We start from the raw sequence: 13,571 nt of genomic DNA, 5'->3' as shown, positions 1-13,571 counted from the left end.
ATCCCGAGTCACGGGTCGGGGGGATGGAGAGTGTCTGGTTGGGATGACTCGCCGTTGAAGGGAAGGCCGAGCTGTCCTCCTCATGTCCCCAAAATGCCATCCCTGGGCCCTAGAGAGACCCTGGCGGAGAGCACAGCCCGGGAGAACAGGACAGGCAGGGGGTATCTTGGTCCTGGTGCCAGGGCTGCGGACCCCCGGAGGCCCCATCTGCCTCTGCGGGGTCCCCAGGGTCTGGGGGCTGCATGCTGGGGGTGGGCAAGGCCAGTGGGTGGGGGTCTTCGCTGGAAAGCAGCAGCCGTCCCCCAGCAGCGCCCACCCCGACGGCAGGCAGTGCAGGTGGGTTTCGGTGGGGAGGCCCTGGCGAGGGTGGAGGCCCCCTGCTGACGCTGTCTCTTCCTCCAGCTCAGGGACTCCTGAGCTTCCTGGGAAACTGGCAGCCCCTGTCAGTGGGTCCCTGGAGCCCTGGACTCTCGCTGGGGACCGCTGCCTCATCCCTCCAGGCCCTCCCTAGCTCTGCCCCAATGTTGTCCCAGTGGCCTTTTCACGAGGCCCGCCAGCCCAGGGCAGCACTGAAGCTGCCGCTCCCTGCTGGAGCCTCCCCTCAGGCACACCGTGGGGACCCGGCTTGGGATGGGTTTACGCCTCCAGCAACGCCAGGGCCAGCTAGCTTTACGCAGGACCTGATGCGCGAGGGGCAGTGGGCTCTTGGTGGCCACACACCCCTGCCCCCCTGCCCCCCCCGGATCACAGGGGAGTCACGGCCAGCCTCCAGGACTGCTCGTGTGGCCCAGCCGCTGGCAGAAAGTGTAGCTTGCGGTCAACTGCCATGGCCTGGGGACAGGAAGGTGGGAGTCCGGGGGGTGACCACCTTATCCCCTTCGGGCCCTGGGAGGCAGGGAGCCAGGACCCCAGCCTCAACCCTCACCGTGCTCTGTGCAGCCTGAAAGCGCCCGGCAGCACCTCCCACCCAGCGTGCACAGGCCGTCTTCTCAGGCCAGCAGCCTCTCTGTGTCATGAGACCCTAGGCAGCTGCCCAGCTACTCTAACCCTCAGTCTCCTCATCTGTGGCCTGGACGAGAGGACCCGGCTCAGGGGCCGGTGGGAGCCCTTGGGGCCTGCCTGGGTAGGAGGTGAGCTCAGGCCTGGGCCCAGAAGGCACGGAATGGCCCTGGCCGGGGGCGGGGGGTGGGCGGTGGGTGGGCAGGACCTCAGCCTGGACCCAGGCCCAGGGAGGGCTGGGGCGGCACCGGGCTCAGCAGAGGCAAATTCCTTCTTCCTTCACAACTTTTTCCTCTTATTTTTTTTCCAGTTTCTTCCAAAAGCCGTCCTCCGCTGTTCGTTCCTGGAGCCCCTCCAAGACCATCGGCACCGGCTCCACTCGCGGCCACAAAGCTCCTTTGACAGCAGCGGCGGGAGCTAAACCAACAGTGGGGGTGGGGGAGGAGGGAGGGAGGAAGGGGACACGGGACGCCCCAAGCGGAGGCCTCTGGGCGTCCTCTGGGGGCAGGGCTCCACGGGGGTGGGGGTCGCACCGGGGTTGGCCCCATTTCTGGTGGGGAGGACGCTGGTCCCCCTCTGCCCAAGCCCAGCACCTCCAGGCGCCTCTGGTTGAAGCTCTGCTCTGAGCGGCCCGCCGGCCCCGGCTGCCCTGGGGGAAGCCTTGCGGACAGCCCTGTGTCCACCAGCGTCTCCCAGGTGTGGGTGCCGGCCAGGCAGGGACTGGACCGCCTGCTGAGAGGTCTGCCGCCACAGGACCCTGGGCCCGACGGGCAAACGGGATGGCGTTGGCCTTGGACTGTCTGCGCCCTGCCACCGTCCCCATCTGTAGGCTGCGGAGGGCTGGGGTTTTGGGGCTCACATGTGCACACAGCAGCGCTCATTAAATGTTTGCCGGAGGGGTGCTGGATGCAGGACGTCGGGCGCAGTTCCTCTGCTTCCTTTCTGCCCACTTGGAAACCGAGGGGCCTGGCCCGCGTGGCCCCCCAGAAGCCAACTCTGAGCGTTGGGCATCCCCAGATGCCCAGTGATGGGGAGGCCTGGCTGGACGGACAGCAGGGGGTGTCTGCCTCTGGTCCAGCGGGGCGGATGGGTGGTGGTGAGCGTCACAGGACACGGGGGGTCTGGGCTGGGCAGGGGCCGGGGCTGGAGAGCCGTGGGCTGGTGACAGGAAGTGTCTGCACAGGAGAAGGTGAGGGGCGGGCACAGCCGAGACCGCCTGGCTGCTGCCGCTGGACTCAGGGAGGCCGGCAGGGCGGGTGGCGGGCCAGCTGGGCTCGGGACAGGCTCCCAGGCTCCCGGGCCGTGGCCGGTGCCCGTGGCCGCCCGCTCGCTGAGCCCTCGCAGCTTGGCCGGAGGAGCCTTGCTTGGCTCCAGACACAAGCGTCGCCCATGGGGCCCTGCAGGGGCAGCGGCCGGGCGGGGAGCAGGCCCAGGACGAGGCACAATCCACCCTTTGTTCCCGCGGCGCCTGGAGCCTTCGGGCCAAGAGGAAATGAGGGGAGCGCCAGCCAGCAGCCCTCGCCTGCCCGGCAGCCCTCGCCGCCAGGGCCCCGCGGACGCCAGGGCCGGGCCCAGCAGAGGAGCTGGAGGTACCAGTGGCCTGGACCTGGAGGCCCACACCCCTCCGTACCCTGCACGCCCACCCCAGGAAGGCCTGGCCACGGCCCCACCCCTGCACCCCGAATGCTTGGCCACTGCAGAGGGCCGTGGCCGGAGCACAGGCCCCGGGCAGCCACTGCTCCAGGCTGAGGCCGGCCCCCGTCCATGGCCTCCCCCCACCCTCCCTCCTCGCTCCTCTCCTGGCCGCTGACGAGCACCCGTGTCTTTCCTGGCCGAGGGTGGATGGGGGGAGGCAGGGTCTGTCCAGCTGGGGGGCTGGCCCACACCCCACCCTGCTCTTCGCCGCTGCCCAGAGCCCCCTGGACGTGACCGAGGGTCTGTGGCCCGTTCTGGACGCAGCCAAGCTTCTCCCTCCCCCCAGGGGGTCGCGCTCTGGGCTTGCGGCATTGTCCAGGCAGCCTGGGCCCCGGTGGGAGCGCACGCACACTTGTGTGTATGTGCACACGTGCAAGTGTGCGTGTGGGTGTGAGGTGCTTGGGACCCCTTCCGTCCCCTCCCTCAAATCTGTCTTCACTCCATGCACCCTTCCTAGGGGGGCCGGGGCAGGAGATGTGAGGCCAGAGGACCGCCGGGAGCCTTGTTTGTGAGACGGCCCGGTGGGGTCTCCCTTGGCGTCTCCAGGGCAGGCCGGCCCCAGTGGGGCTCAGCAGGCTGGGGGCCCAGGCTGCCTGATGTCTCCATCTCGGATGCATTTCAGCCTCTCCTTAGCCTGTGTGGAGGCTGAAAGGTGACCCCTGAGGCCCCTTTGTTGCTCCGAGATCCGTATCTCCCCTGGGAAGGGCTGACTCTGCCCAGTGGGGCGCCCGGTGGGGCCCAGCTTGCATCCTCGCAGGCAGCGATCCCACCAGTCCGGACGCCAGAGCAGGTGCCGGCCTGGGGTCCCACCGGAGGCGTGGCAGCTTTCAGGTCACCTGGCAGGAGCCCCTGGGGGTGATCCCCCAGTGCGGCCTTGGTGCCCATCTACGGCTCAGGTCCCGGCGCTGGACCCTCTGAGATGGCCTGGGGCCTGAAGTCCACCCAGAGTGGGAAGGCGGTGGGCGCTCAGGGCTGTCACCACATCCCTGAGGCCCGGGCTCAGCCAGGTGGCCAGGATGGGGGCCCAGGGAGGGCAGGGGGCGGCGGGCAGCCTGCACTTTCCTCCACCCGACGCCAGACCTGAGTCCACTCCTGGGGCCCAGTCTCAGCCCCCAGCAGGGCGGGACTTAGGGTGAGGGACCTGCCATGGGCTGGGGTCCTCAGGGCAAGGAGAGGGACTCTGAGGCCTGGGAACCTGGCCGCCCTGCCCTGCGAGGGGCAGGGGCTCCGTGCCTGGGGAGGCGCGTGTGCACACGCGTGTGTGTGTGTCAACCATGCCAGCCATCACTCACCGGGGGCTGCACAGTCCCACACAGACAACGAGAGCTGGGGCCCCTTGCTGGGCATGGGGTGGGGAGAGGGCGCTGTGATGTTTGGGCCCCGCCTGCCCTGGCCGAGGCGCCAGCCTTCCCGGCAGTGGCCAGCACCCCAGCCTGCGGCCCTGTGGCTTTGTGGGAGACTCTGATGCCCCGAGGCGCCCCTGCCCCCACCCCCAGCCCAGGCCCTGGGCCGCAGCGGACACCTGGACCGTCCCTCGGCTGCGCAGGCCCCCTCTGCTTCCCTCCTGAGGCGGAGAGCGGAGAGGAGGCTGGGCTCCGCGAAGTGTGGCCGGACCTGAGGCTCCCGTCCCTGGCAGGGCTGGCTTCCTGTGGCCTTCCAGCCCCAGCGTGGCCCCCGGCCTGCCCTGTGCCCCCGGCCGCCGGCGCTTGCCCAGGAGGGGGCCGCAGCGGTGCGGTCCTGGGCTGCCCCTCCCGTCCACCAGGGCCTCCCAGAGCGACGTCCCTCCTGCTGTCTGGCCAGGGCTACCGCACACTCAGGACAAAGGAGCGTGTCCCCCGTTTTAGGGGAGTGGCCACCCACGCCGGCTGGTCCCACGACCTCCTGGTCTCCCTGGAGCCCTCGAGGCGGGGGGGGGGGCAGCAGGTTTCCCTCTGGCCCCCCAGGTGTGCTGGCCTGTGGCCCCAGGCCCCTGACACCACCCAACCCGCCCTCGGCCCTCTGGGCCTGGAGGGGGCCCTCAGCTCAGGCAGGGAGCCTGGGTCATGCATATCCCCCAGTGCGCACCTCCTGTGGCCCTTCCCCCGCTAGGGGCTGAGAGTGCTTTGTTGTCCCTCCGGGGAGGAGGTGGCCATGGGGGGACCCACCTCTGCCCGCCGGCTCCTCTCAGCTCCGGGGACCCGCAGGCAGCGCTCAGGTGTGTCCAGCCCGCGGGGGGCGTCTGTCCTCTAGGGCATGTCTGTGTCAGGGACCTGGGGCTCAGTGTCCAAAGCAGGGGGGAGCAGAGGCCCCTGTGGGGCGCGGGAGAGTGGCCTGGGGCCCCCACCCCTTTCTTTAGGGCCCAGGTCCTAGAGTGAGTGGTGGGTGAGGGCAGCCCCGCTGGGATCAGGGACTCAAGGCTGGGGCGCGGGACCCCCTCTGCCTGCCCGATGCCGGCGCCTGGAGTGGTTGGAGGCTCCACTCCGTGAACAGCCCCGAAGCACCACTGGGTGCCGCCCTCTGGGCCACGAAGCCATAACCACTGTCCCGCGTTTCCATTGCTTAAGCCGACGCAAGTGGGGACAGCCGTTCCTCCAAGGAGGACAGGTGCGTGCAGGTGGGCCCAGCCTGGGGGTCCGTGGGGAGGGTGAGCGAGAACCGCAGCCTGGTGGTCCAGGGAGGCACGCTGGAGGGCGCTGGGCTCCGGGGCGTGGCTGCTGGGAGCCAAGTGCTGGTGGCCAGTCTCTCGCGCCCGGCCGGCCGGCGGAGGACGGGCCCGGCGCCTCCTGCGGTCTGAGCGAAGCGGAGGGCGCAGGGCGTGGGGCTCGGCCGCAGGGTCTTCAGCGCCTCCTCCCGGCCCTCGTGTCGGCCAGGCCGGGTGGGCAGCCCCACCCTCGCTGCAGGGTCGGGCCGGCGTGCGAAGGGGGCTCCCGGCGGGTCGGGGCAGGGCAGGCACTGCAGTGGGACCACCCCGGCCGGGGGGCGGCTGGCCTGGCGTGGCCCCGAGTGGGGTGTCGGCCTCACACGCCAAGGGGGTTAGTGGGAAGATCCTGGGCTCACATTACAGTTTCCACTGGAAAAACAGCCCCATTTTGAACGCTGGCTCTGAGCTTTTAAATAATTGCAAATATATCCAGTTTCCTGACCAGCGCTCACTCAGCGGTGATGGCTGAAGCCCAGGGCAGCCGGCGGAGGGCCAGGCGGCAGGCTGACCCGCAGTTCTGGGGGGACACCTCCGTCGGCCTGGCCGAGGGGCACTGGGGGCGCGGGCCCAGATCCGGGGAGGTGTGGGAGTCGAGGCCGCTGTGGCCAGAGTAGGAGGGAGACGTCAGCAAGGGGTTCTCTGTCCCGTGGGGTCATCCACCGCCCAGGGCTTTGTGGGCTGCACCCAACCCCAAGGCCAGGGAGGCCGAGCGCTGGGAGCCGCCGTCTCGGTCCCGTGTGTGCCCGGACGTCCCAGGCTGGACATGAGGACCGGGTGCCAAGCCGGGCTCCCGGGGTCTCGGGGCGCAGGGCGGTGGGTTTGCTCTGGGGCTCGGCGAGCTGTCACCTGTCACCTGGTGTTGCCGTCACGGTGTGTGCGGAGGGGGCCGGGCTGGGTGTGCACGCACGTGTCCGTGCCTGCGTGAGTGTGCACATGGTGTGAGTCTGGGCGTGTCCCCAGCCTCCTCCACACTCAGGGGTCAGGGCAGGGCTCCAGCCACCAGTGCCCCGGCACGACAGGGCGAACCGGTCTCCAGGGAGGATGCAGAGGTCCCGGGCTTCCTCTGTCTGCTGCCCTGGTCCCTGTGTGTCATCCATGCCAGACACCCCGGCCAGGGCTGAGGGGTGCCCAGCGGCCCAGCGCAGGCCTGTTTGCTTCGGAAAGCAGCAGACATTCTTGGTGCAGTGCGGCTGCGCACCCAGAAGTGCCCATGGGGACCCCTGCGTCCACCGGCCACGTTCCCAGGTTCACAGAAGGCTCTTTCTGATGCCAAAAACCTCTGGAAACGCTTCCAAGGGCTGCATTCAAGCTCTTCGCACTTGGAAGTGGGGCCGTCTCGTGTAGGACGGGAGGCTGGCGGCTCCGACCCGTGCGCCCGCCGACCGCACTGCCTGAAGGGTCCTCCCAGCTTGGCGGTGCGGACAGGAAGCCGGGGGCCTGGGCAGAAGATCTAGACGCCCAGTGGAAGCTCCTCCGGGCAGGAGCTGGAGCTGGTCCCAGAAAGACAGCCGAGGCTGTCCTTCAGCCCTGGGGGAGCCAAGTGTTCCCGTGATCCTGTGGGGGACTCTAGAAGCCTCGGTAACCCCAGCTCCTCCCCGGGGTGGGGGACCAGCAGAGGGGCCGGAGGGGGCCCCCAGCACCACGTCACAAGCCAGGAAACCATGGCTATGCTTCCTCACCGGGGGCATGACGCCCTCCGGGTTTACGCGGAAGCTGCCGATTCCAGCTCCACGGAAAAGAAAACAAACTCCGCTCCAAGGGTGCCCCTCCAGCGCAGCCGCCCTGCTCCAGATCAATCCACCGGGGCCTCGGGGGGAAAAGCCCCGAGGCAGGTTGTCTTTCTGCCAAATTTGGGGGGAAGATGTACAAAACGCAGAAAACCAGCAGCAATAAAAGTAAGAAGATGCCTGGAGGAGTCAGCTTGGGAGGAAGATCTGGAAGGGCCCGGGTGCCGACCACCTGCCTGGGGCCCTTGGGACTGGGGGCCTCGCCGGTGTCCTGCCCACACCCGCCAGGCTCACTCCCCGCTGGCCTGAGACCTGAGTCAGGACCAAGTCATCTGGGGCCAGAAACAGCAGCTGCCGACCCAGACCAAGGCCCCAGGACGGTGTGCGGATGCCCCCAGCAGGGGCTGAGCAGGGGTCCCCCCCACATTCCCACAGATGCACGCGCACCTATGCATCCATCCCGGCGTCCGTCTGTTGGTCCCTCAGTGTGCCCAGCTCTGGTGCCGCGCCAGGCCAGGCTGGAGGTCCCTGCTCAGGGGTCCTGCGCCTCGTGGGGCTGGGGAACAGTGTCGTGGGTGCCCGGAGAGGGGAGGGGTTAGCCAAAGGTGCCAGAGTTGGCTGGGGAAGGTGCCAGCTGGACTCCTGGACAGAGCGACCCAGGCTGGCCCACTCACATGTGGCGCCTGTGGCTGGTGTGTGTGTCCCGAGGGCCACGTCCGGAGGCCCACGCCACTCTGGACATGAGGGTGAGGGGCGCCCCACCCAGAGCAGGGTCCTGTCCTGCTCAGCACGGGCGGGGGCTCGACGCAGCCCCGTGGCCACAGGGCAGCACTGCGCCCCCTGCCGACCCCGCACCCTCGGTCCTGTCCCGACTCCTGCGCTCTCCACCCCCCGGTCAGCCCCACCCTCTGCGGGGCTCCGGGCGGGCCAGCGATGCTGCCAGGGTTGGCGACACACAGACTCAGCTCACCGAGTCGCCAGCCGGCCCCTCCGCGGGAGCAGGGCGGGGGCGGGGAGGCCGGTGGGGCGGCTCCGGTCTGGGCCTGGGCCCGGGACACCCTGCTCGGTGTCCCCTTGAGCTCCTGGCCGAGCTGGACCGAGCCCCGCCCCCGCCACGGGGTTCCGCACACAGCCCAGAGCTGCCCAGTCTGGCCTGCAGACGGTGCTGTGTGCTGTGGGTTCAGGAAGAAAACACGTTTCCGAAAACGGGTTATGACCTGAGTCATGGGATTCTTCCCGCTCCTCCTGTGCTTCTGCAGCGCCAAATTTCCCTTCCCCCGAGGCTCTGAGGGTTCAAGCACCCACTCCCACGCTGCAGCCTCTCCTGGGGGCCAGGCCGCTGCCTGGAGCTTCCAGGGTGCCGGGCGCCATCCTCACGTCAGCGGGAGCGGGCCAAGTCTCAGTGGGCTGCCCGAGCCCCTCCTGGCACCGCTGCGCCCAAGTCTGCAGGCGCCCTCCCGCGGCCCCACCCGGGCAGTGCCTGGTGCTGAGTCTGCCGGGGCAGGCGGTCAAGGGGAACGAGGCAGGGCGCCCTATGTCTCTAGGGCGCAGAGCTGTCTGCCTGCTGCCAGAGGGCAGCGGTCCGGTCCCCAGGTGGGCAAGGCCCTGCCCGCTTTGGGCCCACACATCTTCCGTGGAGCCCAAGGCGGGGCCCCGAGACCACCGCCATGATGGCTCTCAGCCGTTCTCTGCTCTGGACGGTGCCCGAGCCGCCAGTTTAACGTGAGTCCTGGGCTGCGAGTGCCGAGCGTACCTGCCAAACAGACGACAGCGTCACCGAGTGTGTTCCCTGGCCCTCAGGTCAGGCAGGCTCTGCTGAAAGCAATTTCCCGAAAGGAGAGGAGGATGAGCGAAATACACGGCACTCAGAAAGACGAGGAACGATTTCTCTGCAGCCCGAGCCCCATCTCGTGCACAGCCTCACGGGGACTCGTGCGGCCTCCGGAATCCGCCAGCCTGTCCAGTGCCTCCCACTCCCCCGAGCCCGCCTGGAGCAGGCCGGACCTGTAGCCGCCCTCCGCGCCGGGCTCCTGGGAGGTGGCTGTGCGTGCCTGTCCTGAGCCTCGGCCCCCACCCAGTGCCGAGATCCTGGGCTGTGGACACAGCCAGTCCTGTGTCCATGAGTCCAGCAGGCAGAGCAGTGACCACTAGCGACACGTGGGCCCTGCAGCTCCCCCTCAGGGTGGCGTCACCTGATTTCCATTGCTGTGGACACTGCTCACTCCTGGGGCAGCTCCTGTGGGACCCTGGCGCTGCGGGCAAAGGGCCTCGCTTCTAGAAGACATGAGAGCTGCACGTCCTCCGGCCTCTGGGCCCACGTAGCCACCAGCCTGACCCAGTGACCGCAGGCAGGGAAGGCACTGGGCTGTGGGGGGCGTTTCCCTTGGCAGCAACATGTCCTGTGTAAGAACAGATTTCCTTTCTTTCTTTTTTTAAAAAAATTTATTTATTTTATTTATTTTTGGCTGCTTTGGGTCTTCCTTGCTGCGCACAGGCTTTCTCTAGTTGTGGCGAGCGGGGGCTACTCTTCGTTGCGGTGCGTGGGCTTCTCATTGCGGTGGCTTCTCTTGTTGCAGAGCATAGGCTCTAGGCACACGGGCTTCAGTAGTTGTGGCACGTGGGCTCAGTAGTTGTGGCGCACGGGCTCAGTAGTTGTGGCGCACGGGCTTAGTTGCTCCGCGGCATGTGGGATCTTCCCGGACCAGGGCTTGAACCCGTGTCCCCTGCATTGGCAGGCAAATTCTTAACCACTGAGCCACCAGGGAAGTCCCAAGAACAGATTTTCGATGTACTCATGGGCATGCGCCCTGGGGCAGGAGCACAGCCGGCATCGGGACTGAAAGGTCCTAAGTTGCTCATCGCTGTGTCCAGAGAAATAAATTAGGTAACAAACGAGGTTTTAAAAAGAAACAGTTCGAGTGAAAAAGTCCTGGAAGGGGCCAAGGGCAAATGTGTCATTTGCGCACGTCCAGCTGGTTCACGTGTGGCCGCAGTGGGGCACGGCCGCCTGCCCGTGGATGTTGCCGGCCACTGGACTCTGGGTTGAGCAGACACTCTGGAGTGGGCTCAGGGCGGGTGCGGTGCGGCTGCACTGTCACTCTGGGGGTCCCCTGCCCCACAACAGCGGGCGGGCTGTCCGCCCTCCTGGCCCCACTGCCCACGCCGACCCTCCCTGGCCCCCGGGACCAGGTGCCACGGAGGTGCGGACCTGGGGCCTTGGTGGCCGAGCAGCTGAGGGCTCCCAGAGCCTCTCCAAACCAGGCAGGGACCCCCGCCCCCACCCTTGTCCGGGATCCGATCACTCACCTGGCCAGCAGCCTCTTGTCCCACTTACGATGGTGTCACCAGAAGGAGGCGTGTGACCTGACTTCAAAAGCACAGGCTCAGAGCCAGCGTTCCACATTGGTGCAAATTACACGGAATGTTTTAAACTGTGAAAATGGTGTTTCTGCGTGTGAGCATCTTTAATTTCAGTGTGCCTTAAGGTTTTTTTTATCGTGGCAAACTCTACATATCACAAAATTTACCATTTTGAAGTGTACAGTTCCGAGGCATCCAGACATACACACTGTGCAGCTGTCACCTCATCCAGCTCTAGGACGTTTTCATCACCCCAAGTACAAACCTATCCAACCAGCAGTTCTGCCCCGTCCCCCTGAGACCTTAAAACTTAACTGGCGTGTCCGCACGACACGCGGCGCACCAACTTCAAGGTTGTCGCGGATGAAAATGTGCGTGCGCTCGGTATTTTGTTTAACATCCTCCGGTTTCTGATTCTGAAATACCGCTTTCTGTGCCCCCGCCCCCCCCCCCGCCTTCTGTGCCCAGGTTTGGTGACACACCCCGTCTGAGGCAGCTGCAGTGCCCCGGGCGCCCAGCCCCGGCCCGTGTACCATTAACACAAGTGTTATTCTCATTTTAAAATCCACCTCACATCAGCTTTGGAGCGTTAGCCCTGTGGATGCGTTTGGCCCTCATGTGAGGATTTCAGTGGCTGCACGACGGCTGCACGACAGCTGCAGAGCCTCCCACCTCGGAGCTACCCTGCAGCGATGCCTGGGCCGGCTCTGCCTGGCCTCCTCCTTCCGAGGCCTCGAGAGCTGGCTGAGCTCGGGCCCCCGCCCCATCTCCCGGCCGGCCCACAGCCTCCCTCAGGACACTCAGACGTTCCACTTCTCCCCACGGGGTCGTGGGGGGCAGGGCCTCCTGAAGCCGGAGGGGGGGTGGGGGGGAAGGAGGCTGCTGCGGCCCTCATCCCTGAGCCGCTGGTGACCGTCCCTGGAGAGTGCTCGGGGGGCGGGGGGCGGCGTGAGCCTGCGCTCAGAAACTTCTGTCGCAATCGGTCAGGAGATTGTACCTCTGTTGGATCTCATAAGAGAGAAACAGGCTTGTGCTTTTAAAATTTCATCTTCTGGTCATTTTAAATTTCTTTTAAAATTTCATCTTCTAGTGATTCTTTTCTTTGCCATATTTATCCAAGCACGGCCCCGTGACAGGCTGGCAGTTTCAGAGCAAAAGCCCTTGCGCGTGGGGAGCGCAGGGCACCGTGTCCCGTTTCCCGGGCCTGGGCGCCTCCCCCGGCAGCACCTGAGCCTCCCCCCGCCAGGGGCCACACTCGGGCAGGGGCTTGGCGATGTGCGATTCGCGCCTTCCTGGAGCCCGTGCGTGTCTGCAAAGGGGCGTCGGGATGCCCGCTGCAGAGGAGTCCACTGCACCGCGCTCGCGTCCCTTACATCCAAGGAGGCCGAGGGAGCCGCGCTGAGCGTGGAGGCGTGTCCGCACGGTGCTGGTCACCAGCAGGGGTGCCGACCCTCGGCGCCCGGAAGCACACGCGGGTGGTCCTCTGTCCGGATGCCTGCAACTGGCCACGAGAAAACGTCAGGTGAAGCCAGAATGAGAACCACTCCGCTTGAAAAATAGCCCCGGGCCTGCGTGTGCAGAGCACGTGTGCAGCCGAGTGGTGGAGCAGATGGACGGCTGTCCACGACGGGTGAGTCTGGGGAAAGGGTGGCCTGTCCTTGGCATCGATGTTACTTTGTAACTTTTCTGCCTGAGAGTCTTTCCAAGTTGGAAGTTAGGATGAAGGCTTGACCGTGGGGCCTGAGCAGACTCTGGGGGCAAATGGCCAGTGTCCAGGCGGGCGGGGCCTGAGCAGACTCTGGGGGCGAATGGCCAGTGTCCAGGCGGGCGGGGCCTGAGCAGACTCTGGGGGCGAATGGCCAGTGTCCAGGCGGGCGGTGTCCGGAGCGCTCGCCTGCGTGCCGGCTGCATCCCTGTCACAGGGTGATGTGTGGTTTCCGTGACTCGGGGCTGGTGGACATCCCTCCCGGGGCCTCCCCCGGGTGCTGGGCACTGACTCACACAGATGGCGGGTGGGGCCCCGAGTTTGAAGCCTGGTGGGTCACCCGGCCGAGGGTGGCGTCAGGCTGCTCCCGCCGAGGACTGTGGACATTCCGGCTACAGGACCCGACCCGCTGGGTGCCTTCCTTTACGGCCAGACCCCCAGGGATCTGGGGTCCCCAGGAGGCGCAAACAGGGAGCACGGGATGCCTGGCCTCCTCTCGCCACGTGCATCCTGGCCCCGCGGCTCCCTAAGCTCCACGCAGGGGCCTGGATTTACCACCGAAGAATTCTAGGAATTTCCTCTTGGTCTGAAAAGAAAACTCCTTCAAAACCTCCGTGTCCCACCGAGGGGCGTGGAAGGGCCTCCGTGCTCTCCGTGGCGGCCGTGTGCCTGTGTCTGGGGGTGGGGGCTCTGCTCCCAGGTGCCCCGCCCCAGCTCCCGCTCCCCTGGGGCCAGGCCTGTCCGGGGAGGGCCCTGGTGGTGGGTGGACGCTCCCTGGGAGGGCCGACCCCGGGGCAGCAGGGGGCTTCTCTCCAGAGCTCAGCGCCTCCTGGGGCTTCCTGTCTGTCTGGAGGCCTTTCTGGATTATTCTATAAAGCTCGCTGTGGGCTGGCGGGTAGAAGCCACGGAGGGTTGGCCCCTGGCTCCCTGGCTGGCGGCAGTTCACTTTGTGTGCCGGGAAATGGTGCTGCTCGGAACCCTTTCTTTCACCTTCGAAAAACACATCCAGCGACTGTAAATTAATACCTAACTCGACACTATTTGTCCACGGACATTTTCTGGCTGAAAATGAACTTTCTGCCAGCTGGTCTCAGCTTTGTCTCTTAGAGACAGCGATGTCCAGACTGAGAAGGTCTGGCTCCTGCACAGCCCGAGGCACTGGCCTCTCCTCCCAAGAAGGGCCCGAAACGCCCCTGAGGACAGCGGCGAGGGAGGGGTGGCAGCTTGGAATACTGGTCTGGGCGCTGACTGCCCTCGACGCCCCGGGCGCAGGAAGTGAAAACGTCTTCATCCAAGAAGAAGGGCAGGAGTGCCTCCTCCAGGTGGTAAAGATGGAAGCCCGAACCTAAGACTAGCTCTGTCCAGGGGAGTGGGGAGCAGGCAGGGGTCAGACAGATGCTGGGCC

The sequence above is a fragment of the Balaenoptera acutorostrata genome, chromosome 5 (genome assembly GCF_949987535.1).
Source record: "Balaenoptera acutorostrata chromosome 5, mBalAcu1.1, whole genome shotgun sequence".
In the NCBI taxonomy this organism is placed as follows: Eukaryota; Metazoa; Chordata; class Mammalia; order Artiodactyla; family Balaenopteridae; genus Balaenoptera; species Balaenoptera acutorostrata.
Note: the sequence above shows the minus strand (reverse complement) of the source record.